The following is a 10,714-nucleotide window of genomic DNA, read 5'->3' as shown; positions in this document are numbered from 1 at the left end:
CTAGATAGGCCAAAACACCCTTGAACAGCTGTAGCAGCATCACTATTAAACATGTGTGTTAAACTCTCAGTATCGAAAGGCTACGGTACAAATATGCCTATTTCGCCTTTTACATCTACAGCACATCTACACAAATTTTCAATTTCAGCCTTCTTTATTTTCTTAACCCTTACCGACTTAGCAATTACAGTTAGATTGTACAGGATCGTGATGAAACTGGCACATTTCTACAAGCACTAGAGCCTTTGCCAAATTACACAGTTTCACAAATTTTTCTTTATTGAGGTTACACATATAATTAAGCATATTATAGGTCCCACTAATTCGTCTAAATTTTCTTTTACGCAATCTTGGGTATCTTTCGTTTACTTTCCTCTTCCTTTGACAAATTTTCTAATTTGACAATGCCCGACGTAGCGACCACATCCTGAATCTCCAAAAGTATTTGCGTAAGCTCTTGCCGAGGCCTGAGCTAGATTACGTGACAAACCCACACCGTATACAACTCCAGGACAGGTCATTCGGGAAGGAACATTACGAGTGTTGCAGCGTGCGTAGTAAGAATTTTTCACAAGTTTCACGCCCAAGGCCACTGCAATACGGACAAACCAAGGGTTAGCTTCCGATTCTTCGGGTAATGTGACTAGTAGGAGCAGGAAGATACAGGCAGCAAATTGAATCACTTTCATTATGCCGACAAAGCCTTTGACTTCCTGTTGAAAAAAATTAACGAAAACAAATTTCAATTTTAGGGGCCGCGACTGCTAAACTAATCACCACTTTGCTTCTTAGTTCAATGCAAGTCTACCCTGGGTGCCACAGCTTTTATTTCTCTTTTCGCTTCGATCCATATCGCGGCTTCGCCGCTCATAGACATAACGCCAAAGAAATCAGTACCCAGGGTATTGTGTGTCCGCAAAAGTGAAACTGATTTACTTCCGCAATTGTAGAAAGTATATTATTAAGGGAGTTTTTGCTTGCAAGTAGACAGTATTTTCCTTTTTTTTCATTTGTCGTCGCCTGAGGTAAAGTTTGAAGGGCAACTAATTATTTACTTAATCGCCCAATCCAAAATGGAACAAATTATTTTAGCATCCAGTGATAAGAGGTTGTAAGGAAAGTCACCGATTGAAGACAAAAATACAATTTGGCCAAACGAGCTAAGAGACCTCCGAAAATTTAAGTCGATTAAACTTACCAACCAAATTTGAGCTCTTGTCGAGGAAGTTCAAGGATGGATAATCGCTTCAAATGATTGCAGACTGGAAGAGAAAAGTCAAGAAGTCTTAATTCGTGAGAAAATGCCTTGGAAACTCAATTAAGTAACTTGTTTACGAAGAGCTATCAATTAAGGTGTCTCCGCTTCAGTTTTAAATATCTTTGCAACTGGATGCTCACCGAGAACACAGAATCTAGTCTATTTCACTTCACATGTATTTAAGATTTAAGGAAAGTTTCAAAGTGAAATCTCAGGATCGTAACGTGTTTAAAATTCCTTCCCGTGGCGCGGGTTATACCTTTAGTACACCACTCTTCATTAAACTTGAAGGAGCATAAGGTGTGACTGTTTGACACGATTGAATTTGAAATCGATAAATCAATTGGTTTGGATAGTCAAATTCTCTTTAGAAGACAACATGATTTTCAGTTGCTTACCGCGTCAAGCACCGCTCAGGATTCAATGGCTCGTCTAAAATTGCAACAAGGAATATCGTGTTTTGAAATTACAGTGCGACGCACCTTCAACGTGGCCACCTAAAAAAAGTTCTTTACAAATTGTCCGCCAATCAGGGTGTGTGAATTTGATTGACAGTCACGCCTCCTTGCAAAGTCCCTACAGTTGTAAGTTGAGCTGACCTATTTACTAGCCTCCTTGCAGCAGTTTTTTTGTGTCGGTCCCATTACACAAAACTACTGCAAGGTGGCTAACGTATTTACACGTAGTTGTTAAATGTGAAAGTTTGTCAGGTGGCCACGGTAAGGCGCGTTGCACTGTAATTATGAACACTTCCTTGTTTCTTATTACGTACCCTGGGTACTAGTCTTCGTCGCAGCTGTTCATGGGGGCGTCACGCAACGCTCCTGAGAGCACAGGCAGCCCAAACTCATAATTCGGATGCTCAGAAACGATTTGTAGGGTTTATATGGGAAACATGAAATGCCGAAAAAAGTCGAACAATCCTAGTTTACAACGACGAAAAGAAATAAAATAAACTTACTTTTACTGCACCTTGTGCCCTTGTGTGGATTGGAGGCGTTCTGGGCTAGTTTTGAAATTTGCTCCTATCCTTCATTAAAAGAAGATAAGGCTGGAGACTAGGAACCTCTGAAGCCAGTGATCACTCCGCGATTGTGGACGATTTAATTCAAAAAATTGGCTTGATTCGGCCGTTTGTCCACTCTCACGTGGAGATCGATAACAAACGATATACAGTAGCATAAAGGCCCAGAGTCCGAAAACAATCTGCACATGCATAGAGAGCAAGCCATTTTTTTTACGAAGAACCCGCTATTTTCTCCAGCTGAAAGAGGTCTTTTGGATTCATACGCGACACGAACGTTGGAAGCTCTGACTTAGCAGCCTGGCTTGGGGTGACAATTTCACTTCTCTCTAGGGGTAGGGGACGACAGATAGTTCCAGATTGACGGAGTCACGTCTTGTTCTGGCTTCCGAACAACAGGGCCCCGAAGTTAAGCTAACACAGGTAGGCCTGTCCACAAAGGCCCGATATTTTTTAGTTTTTTTAGATATTTAGAAGCTCTCGAGGTATTTAGAAAATCGTGAGATATTTAGACAATTTTACAAATCGGAAGTGGTTCAGCGTTGTCTGTACTCTTATCGACAACGATATTCGTCATCACTGTGGTCAAAATGTTGTAGGCCCCGTCTCACAAATATCTTCCATGGTCATAACCTCCCTGTGGGACGTTAAAGAACGACGTTAAATCAGGAAAACCAGAGAAGTCACGTGAAAACTATGATTGTGGATAACTCATCTCCAGGTTCCCTCGGTGTTCCAAGATGGCAGGCATGTGAAATTCCCGACCCTGGGGAAACACATATTGTACGTGTCAAAATCCCTACCCAGAGAAAAGTTCTCTGCGTCAATTTCCTGTACGTAGCCCCAAGGTCCCCCCCCCCCCCACCCCCACCTCCCCTCCCCACCCTGGGACTTAACATTGATAGGTGCATTACCGTAACGGGAATTTATGTTTTGAGACACGTTCTTGTTGCCGTTCCCGTCGTCGTTGCTAAAGCTCTCTATTAGGGGCTTTAAGATCTACTGACGCGGTCGTCAACAAAAACAACAATATCATTGGATAAAAGAGCTTACCAATGGGAATCCTTCATAGGAACTTTAGGAACTTTATTTAAGTGTCTAGTAGATTTAGCTCTGGAGCACTAATTGGGGGCACTGTAAAGTGAAATTAACAATTAACACAACATGTCAAATGTTGGTTTTTGAGGAGAGGGGAAAACCGGAGTACCCGGAGAAAAACCTCTCGGTGCAGAGTAGAGAACCAACAAACTCAACCCACATATGACGCCGAGTCGAGGAATCGAACCTGGGCCACATTGGTGGGAGGCGAGTGCCCTCACCACTGCGCTATCCCTGCACCCCAAATGTCTTTATTCTCTATCTTTACTCTAAAACCGCTTTACTTTTAGGATATTTTGTCCACATTGTACAACGTGAAAGAGATGGAATAATCGCAAAAGACTCACGAATGTGCGCGCAAAGTTCTGTTTTGAGGTGACGTTTTCCTCAACATCGCCGTCGTGGATCTTTTGAATATTGTAGTCCAATTTTGTTAGGCATTGGTAAGACATTAAATAAGAAAATGGAGTCTGTTAATGAGTATGGCTTAAGAACAGTTTTGAAAGCAGGTTCCAATAGAAGTTACGATGATTTGCTCAGTTTAGCTTCAATGGCAATCATTAGAGCGTAGAAGTTGTATATATATTCACTATCATAAGTTCCCAAGTCTATTAATGGACTGGCCCCATCATATCTCTCTAGTTTTTTTCAGACCAAGAATCACTAAATATAATTTAATGCTCAAAAGTCTCAATGTTGAGCAAGTATCATAAGAATGCTCACATGCACATAATTCGTTCTCTTATATTAGGGCCGTTTATACGAGAGAAATAAAATAAGCCGCGGCTTACATAAGACGCGAACACCCCTTATAAATGGTACAAAATCTACGTTCACGGTTTTCTCAAGCCGCGGCTTATCCTAGCCTGGGAGTTTATACCCGTATAAATAGTTCCTTTCGCGTATTATGTACGACGCGGCCAGAGTAAGCCGCGGCTTATTTTCTCTCGTATAAACGGCCCTATTGTTACTCATTATTGGAACAATCTAAATAACTCTATCAAGCCTAGTAAATCCATTTCCCGATTTCGAAATAGCATAAGTAATATTCATTTTAAAGGTGCTGATCATGTTGCTCCTGCACATCATGAACTTAGCATAGTAACTTATATTATATATTATACAACTTTTTTTTAGATACATTTAATCAATCCTTAAGTATTTAAGGCTTTCTTATTTTATTAATTAGAGCATGTCTCGTCTCTTTTATAATTTAAATTAGCTAGGATAATCTTAGATTTACACTTTTAACAAGAGCCTCGTTGCTCGGAAGATTGGGCGACCACTTCCCACGTCGTCGACTTTAAATATGTTGTTGTTATTATTATTATTATTATTATTATTATTATTATTATTATTATTATTATTATTATTATTATTAAAGTAGGGACCTTAAGATCTACAATAGCAACGTCAACGAAAACGTCATTCAAAATTACAAGTCTGTATTTTCCAAACTTTTTCGTCATTAGTTAACCATTCAGGAACTGAAGTGGGAGGAACGGTACTACAACCAGGCCAAAAAAAATGAAATAAAATTCGTTGATATGAGGTCACGTTGGACTCAGAGCTTGCGATTTGGTCATTTCACGTTGTAGATTTGCAGAGAACTGAAAAGAAATGTACAAATTTTCACACCGCACGTGCAGAGCGATTGTTTTGCTCATTAATTGCTAATGTTTGTTGGTGTTCTCGTTCTCGTTTTTTATGTAGGGGCTGGGGACTATAAAAAGCTGAACATATCTGGTTGAGATAGTACGCGCACTCTCATTGGCCAAGACTTGTGTTAGATGAGAGGATGTGCAGTAACGACGTGATATAGTTGTTAGGATATTTAGAATTTTCTAGTGTTTTCTTACCTGTTCCTGTTGTTCCAGAACCTTCTAGAAACGAAGTTGTTAATTTCTATAATTAAGTTAATGATCACGAATTTGCTATTAATAGCCTGTTTACATAAGACTTGTTAATTGCTGTTTTTGGATCGAAGTTGTAGCTATTGGTTACTGACTGCACATGTACTCATGGTAAACGTCTCAACTGGAGTCATTAAATCTGTTGTGGTTGTTGTGTGATCTGATCGTCTCTCTCAGTCTTGCCGGAAAACGACGGACGAAAACAAAACTATAGTTTGACTGGCTGGTAGGATGTATGATTGCCCAGAGCATGTATAAAGAAAATCTATTTTAACCAAGAAGTTTCCTTCCTTTGTGGAATAATCTTTTAAAAGTCATCTATTGCTTAATCAGGCATAATAGCGGTTTTACCGGGGGGAGAGGGGAGGGTGGGGTTGGTCAATGTCGCCTTTCGCAGACAATTTAAGAATTACACAAAATCGACCGGGCTCACGTTAGGTAAATCTGTGTAATCTTAAAATTGTCTTAGAAACTGGCTAGATAGGCCAAAACACCCTTGAACAGCTGTAGCAGCATCACTATTAAACATGTGTGTTAAACTCTCAGTATCGAAAGGCTACGGTACAAATATGCCTATTTCGCCTTTTACATCTACAGCACATCTACACAAATTTTCAATTTCAGCCTTCTTTATTTTCTTAACCCTTACCGACTTAGCAATTACAGTTAGATTGTACAGGATCGTGATGAAACTGGCACATTTCTACAAGCACTAGAGCCTTTGCCAAATTACACAGTTTCACAAATTTTTCTTTATTGAGGTTACACATATAATTAAGCATATTATAGGTCCCACTAATTCGTCTAAATTTTCTTTTACGCAATCTTGGGTATCTTTCGTTTACTTTCCTCTTCCTTTGACAAATTTTCTAATTTGACAATGCCCGACGTAGCGACCACATCCTGAATCTCCAAAAGTATTTGCGTAAGCTCTTGCCGAGGCCTGAGCTAGATTACGTGACAAACCCACACCGTATACAACTCCAGGACAGGTCATTCGGGAAGGAACATTACGAGTGTTGCAGCGTGCGTAGTAAGAATTTTTCACAAGTTTCACGCCCAAGGCCACTGCAATACGGACAAACCAAGGGTTAGCTTCCGATTCATCGGGTAATGTGACTAGTAGGAGCAGGAAGATACAGGCAGCAAATTGAATCACTTTCATTATGCCGACAAAGCCTTTGACTTCCTGTTGAAAAAAATTAACGAAAACAAATTTCAATTTTAGGGGCCGCGACTGCTAAACTAATCACCACTTTGCTTCTTAGTTCAATGCAAGTCTACCCTGGGTGCCACAGCTTTTATTTCTCTTTTCGCTTCGATCCATATCGCGGCTTCGCCGCTCATAGACATAACGCCAAAGAAATCAGTACCCAGGGTATTGTGTGTCCGCAAAAGTGAAACTGATTTACTTCCGCAATTGTAGAAAGTATATTATTAAGGGAGTTTTTGCTTGCAAGTAGACAGTATTTTCCTTTTTTTTCATTTGTCGTCGCCTGAGGTAAAGTTTGAAGGGCAACTAATTATTTACTTAATCGCCCAATCCAAAATGGAACAAATTATTTTAGCATCCAGTGATAAGAGGTTGTAAGGAAAGTCACCGATTGAAGACAAAAATACAATTTGGCCAAACGAGCTAAGAGACCTCCGAAAATTTAAGTCGATTAAACTTACCAACCAAATTTGAGCTCTTGTCGAGGAAGTTCAAGGATGGATAATCGCTTCAAATGATTGCAGACTGGAAGAGAAAAGTCAAGAAGTCTTAATTCGTGAGAAAATGCCTTGGAAACTCAATTAAGTAACTTGTTTACGAAGAGCTATCAATTAAGGTGTCTCCGCTTCAGTTTTAAATATCTTTGCAACTGGATGCTCACCGAGAACACAGAATCTAGTCTATTTCACTTCACATGTATTTAAGATTTAAGGAAAGTTTCAAAGTGAAATCTCAGGATCGTAACGTGTTTAAAATTCCTTCCCGTGGCGCGGGTTATACCTTTAGTACACCACTCTTCATTAAACTTGAAGGAGCATAAGGTGTGACTGTTTGACACGATTGAATTTGAAATCGATAAATCAATTGGTTTGGATAGTCAAATTCTCTTTAGAAGACAACATGATTTTCAGTTGCTTACCGCGTCAAGCACCGCTCAGGATTCAATGGCTCGTCTAAAATTGCAACAAGGAATATCGTGTTTTGAAATTACAGTGCGACGCACCTTCAACGTGGCCACCTAAAAAAAGTTCTTTACAAATTGTCCGCCAATCAGGGTGTGTGAATTTGATTGACAGTCACGCCTCCTTGCAAAGTCCCTACAGTTGTAAGTTGAGCTGACCTATTTACTAGCCTCCTTGCAGCAGTTTTTTTGTGTCGGTCCCATTACACAAAACTACTGCAAGGTGGCTAACGTATTTACACGTAGTTGTTAAATGTGAAAGTTTGTCAGGTGGCCACGGTAAGGCGCGTTGCACTGTAATTATGAACACTTCCTTGTTTCTTATTACGTACCCTGGGTACTAGTCTTCGTCGCAGCTGTTCATGGGGGCGTCACGCAACGCTCCTGAGAGCACAGGCAGCCCAAACTCATAATTCGGATGCTCAGAAACGATTTGTAGGGTTTATATGGGAAACATGAAATGCCGAAAAAAGTCGAACAATCCTAGTTTACAACGACGAAAAGAAATAAAATAAACTTACTTTTACTGCACCTTGTGCCCTTGTGTGGATTGGAGGCGTTCTGGGCTAGTTTTGAAATTTGCTCCTATCCTTCATTAAAAGAAGATAAGGCTGGAGACTAGGAACCTCTGAAGCCAGTGATCACTCCGCGATTGTGGACGATTTAATTCAAGAAATTGGCTTGATTCGGCCGTTTGTCCACTCTCACGTGGAGATCGATAACAAACGATATACAGTAGCATAAAGGCCCAGAGTCCGAAAACAATCTGCACATGCATAGAGAGCAAGCCATTTTTTTTACGAAGAACCCGCTATTTTCTCCAGCTGAAAGAGGTCTTTTGGATTCATACGCGACACGAACGTTGGAAGCTCTGACTTAGCAGCCTGGCTTGAGGTGACAATTTCACTTCTCTCTAGGGGTAGGGGACGACAGATAGTTCCAGATTGACGGAGTCACGTCTTGTTCTGGCTTCCGAACAACAGGGCCCCGAAGTTAAGCTAACACAGGTAGGCCTGTCCACAAAGGCCCGATATTTTTTAGTTTTTTTAGATATTTAGAAGCTCTCGAGGTATTTAGAAAATCGTGAGATATTTAGACAATTTTACAAATCGGAAGTGGTTCAGCGTTGTCTGTACTCTTATCGACAACGATATTCGTCATCACTGTGGTCAAAATGTTGTAGGCCCCGTCTCACAAATATCTTCCATGGTCATAACCTCCCTGTGGGACGTTAAAGAACGACGTTAAATCAGGAAAACCAGAGAAGTCACGTGAAAACTATGATTGTGGATAACTCATCTCCAGGTTCCCTCGGTGTTCCAAGATGGCAGGCATGTGAAATTCCCGACCCTGGGGAAACACATATTGTACGTGTCAAAATCCCTACCCAGAGAAAAGTTCTCTGCGTCAATTTCCTGTACGTAGCCCCAAGTTCCCCCCCCCCCCACCCCCACCTCCCCACCCCACCCTGGGACTTAACATTGATAGGTGCATTACCGTAACGGGAATTTATGTTTTGAGACACGTTCTTGTTGCCGTTCCCGTCGTCGTTGCTAAAGCTCCCTATTAGGGGCTTTAAGATCTACTGACGCGGTCGTCAACAAAAACAACAATATCATTGGATAAAAGAGCTTACCAATGGGAATCCTTCATAGGAACTTTAGGAACTTTATTTAAGTGTCTAGTAGATTTAGCTCTGGAGCACTAATTGGGGGCACTGTAAAGTGAAATTAACAATTAACACAACATGTCAAATGTTGGTTTTTGAGGAGAGGGGAAAACCGGAGTACCCGGAGAAAAACCTCTCGGTGCAGAGTAGAGAACCAACAAACTCAACCCACATATGACGCCGAGTCGAGGAATCGAACCTGGGCCACATTGGTGGGAGGCGAGTGCCCTCACCACTGCGCTATCCCTGCACCCCAAATGTCTTTATTCTCTATTTTTACTCTAAAACCGCTTTACTTTTAGGATATTTTGTCCACATTGTACAACGTGAAAGAGATGGAATAATCGCAAAAGACTCACGAATGTGCGCGCAAAGTTCTGTTTTGAGGTGACGTTTTCCTCAACATCGCCGTCGTGGATCTTTTGAATATTGTAGTCCAATTTTGTTAGGCATTGGTAAGACATTAAATAAGAAAATGGAGTCTGTTAATGAGTATGGCTTAAGAACAGTTTTGAAAGCAGGTTCCAATAGAAGTTACGATGATTTGCTCAGTTTAGCTTCAATGGCAATCATTAGAGCGTAGAAGTTGTATATATATTCACTATCATAAGTTCCCAAGTCTATTAATGGACTGGCCCCATCATATCTCTCTAGTTTTTTTCAGACCAAGAATCACTAAATATAATTTAATGCTCAAAAGTCTCAATGTTGAGCAAGTATCATAAGAATGCTCACATGCACATAATTCGTTCTCTTATATTAGGGCCGTTTATACGAGAGAAATAAAATAAGCCGCGGCTTACATAAGACGCGAACACCCCTTATAAATGGTACAAAATCTACGTTCACGGTTTTCTCAAGCCGCGGCTTATCCTAGCCTGGGAGTTTATACCCGTATAAATAGTTCCTTTCGCGTATTATGTACGACGCGGCCAGAGTAAGCCGCGGCTTATTTTCTCTCGTATAAACGGCCCTATTGTTACTCATTATTGGAACAATCTAAATAACTCTATCAAGCCTAGTAAATCCATTTCCCGATTTCGAAATAGCATAAGTAATATTCATTTTAAAGGTGCTGATCATGTTGCTCCTGCACATCATGAACTTAGCATAGTAACTTATATTATATATTATACAACTTTTTTTTAGATACATTTAATCAATCCTTAAGTATTTAAGGCTTTCTTATTTTATTAATTAGAGCATGTCTCGTCTCTTTTATAATTTAAATTAGCTAGGATAATCTTAGATTTACACTTTTAACAAGAGCCTCGTTGCTCGGAAGATTGGGCGACCACTTCCCACGTCGTCGACTTTAAATATGTTGTTGTTATTATTATTATTATTATTATTATTATTATTATTATTATTATTATTATTATTATTATTATTATTATTATTATTATTATTAAAGTAGGGACCTTAAGATCTACAATAGCAACGTCAACGAAAACGTCATTCAAAATTACAAGTCTGTATTTTCCAAACTTTTTCGTCATTAGTTAACCATTCAGGAACTGAAGTGGGAGGAACGGTACTACAACCAGGCCAAAAAAAAATGAAATAAAATTCGTTGAT

At 40.0% G+C, this 10,714-nt stretch overlaps 2 long non-coding RNA genes across 2 annotated transcripts; both read right to left on the bottom strand.

Annotated features, from left to right (window-relative positions):
- Positions 1–135: 135 nt before the first annotated feature.
- LOC137973484 (uncharacterized) lies at positions 136–1,793 on the bottom strand. Its single transcript, XR_011117250.1, has 3 exons — positions 1,657–1,793; positions 1,199–1,262; positions 136–713 (listed from the first exon to the last, which is right to left on the bottom strand). It is a non-coding gene; the product is annotated as an uncharacterized lncRNA (long non-coding RNA).
- Positions 1,794–5,904: 4,111 nt separating this feature from the next.
- LOC137973393 (uncharacterized) lies at positions 5,905–7,563 on the bottom strand. The gene is made up of 3 exons (XR_011117225.1): positions 7,426–7,563; positions 6,968–7,031; positions 5,905–6,482 (listed from the first exon to the last, which is right to left on the bottom strand). It is a non-coding gene; the product is annotated as an uncharacterized lncRNA (long non-coding RNA).
- Between the last annotated feature and the right edge of the window lie 3,151 nt (positions 7,564–10,714).

This window comes from Montipora foliosa, chromosome 10 (assembly GCF_036669935.1).
Source record: "Montipora foliosa isolate CH-2021 chromosome 10, ASM3666993v2, whole genome shotgun sequence".
In the NCBI taxonomy this organism is placed as follows: domain Eukaryota; kingdom Metazoa; phylum Cnidaria; class Anthozoa; order Scleractinia; family Acroporidae; genus Montipora; species Montipora foliosa.
This window is presented reverse-complemented; position numbering and strand designations above follow the sequence as displayed.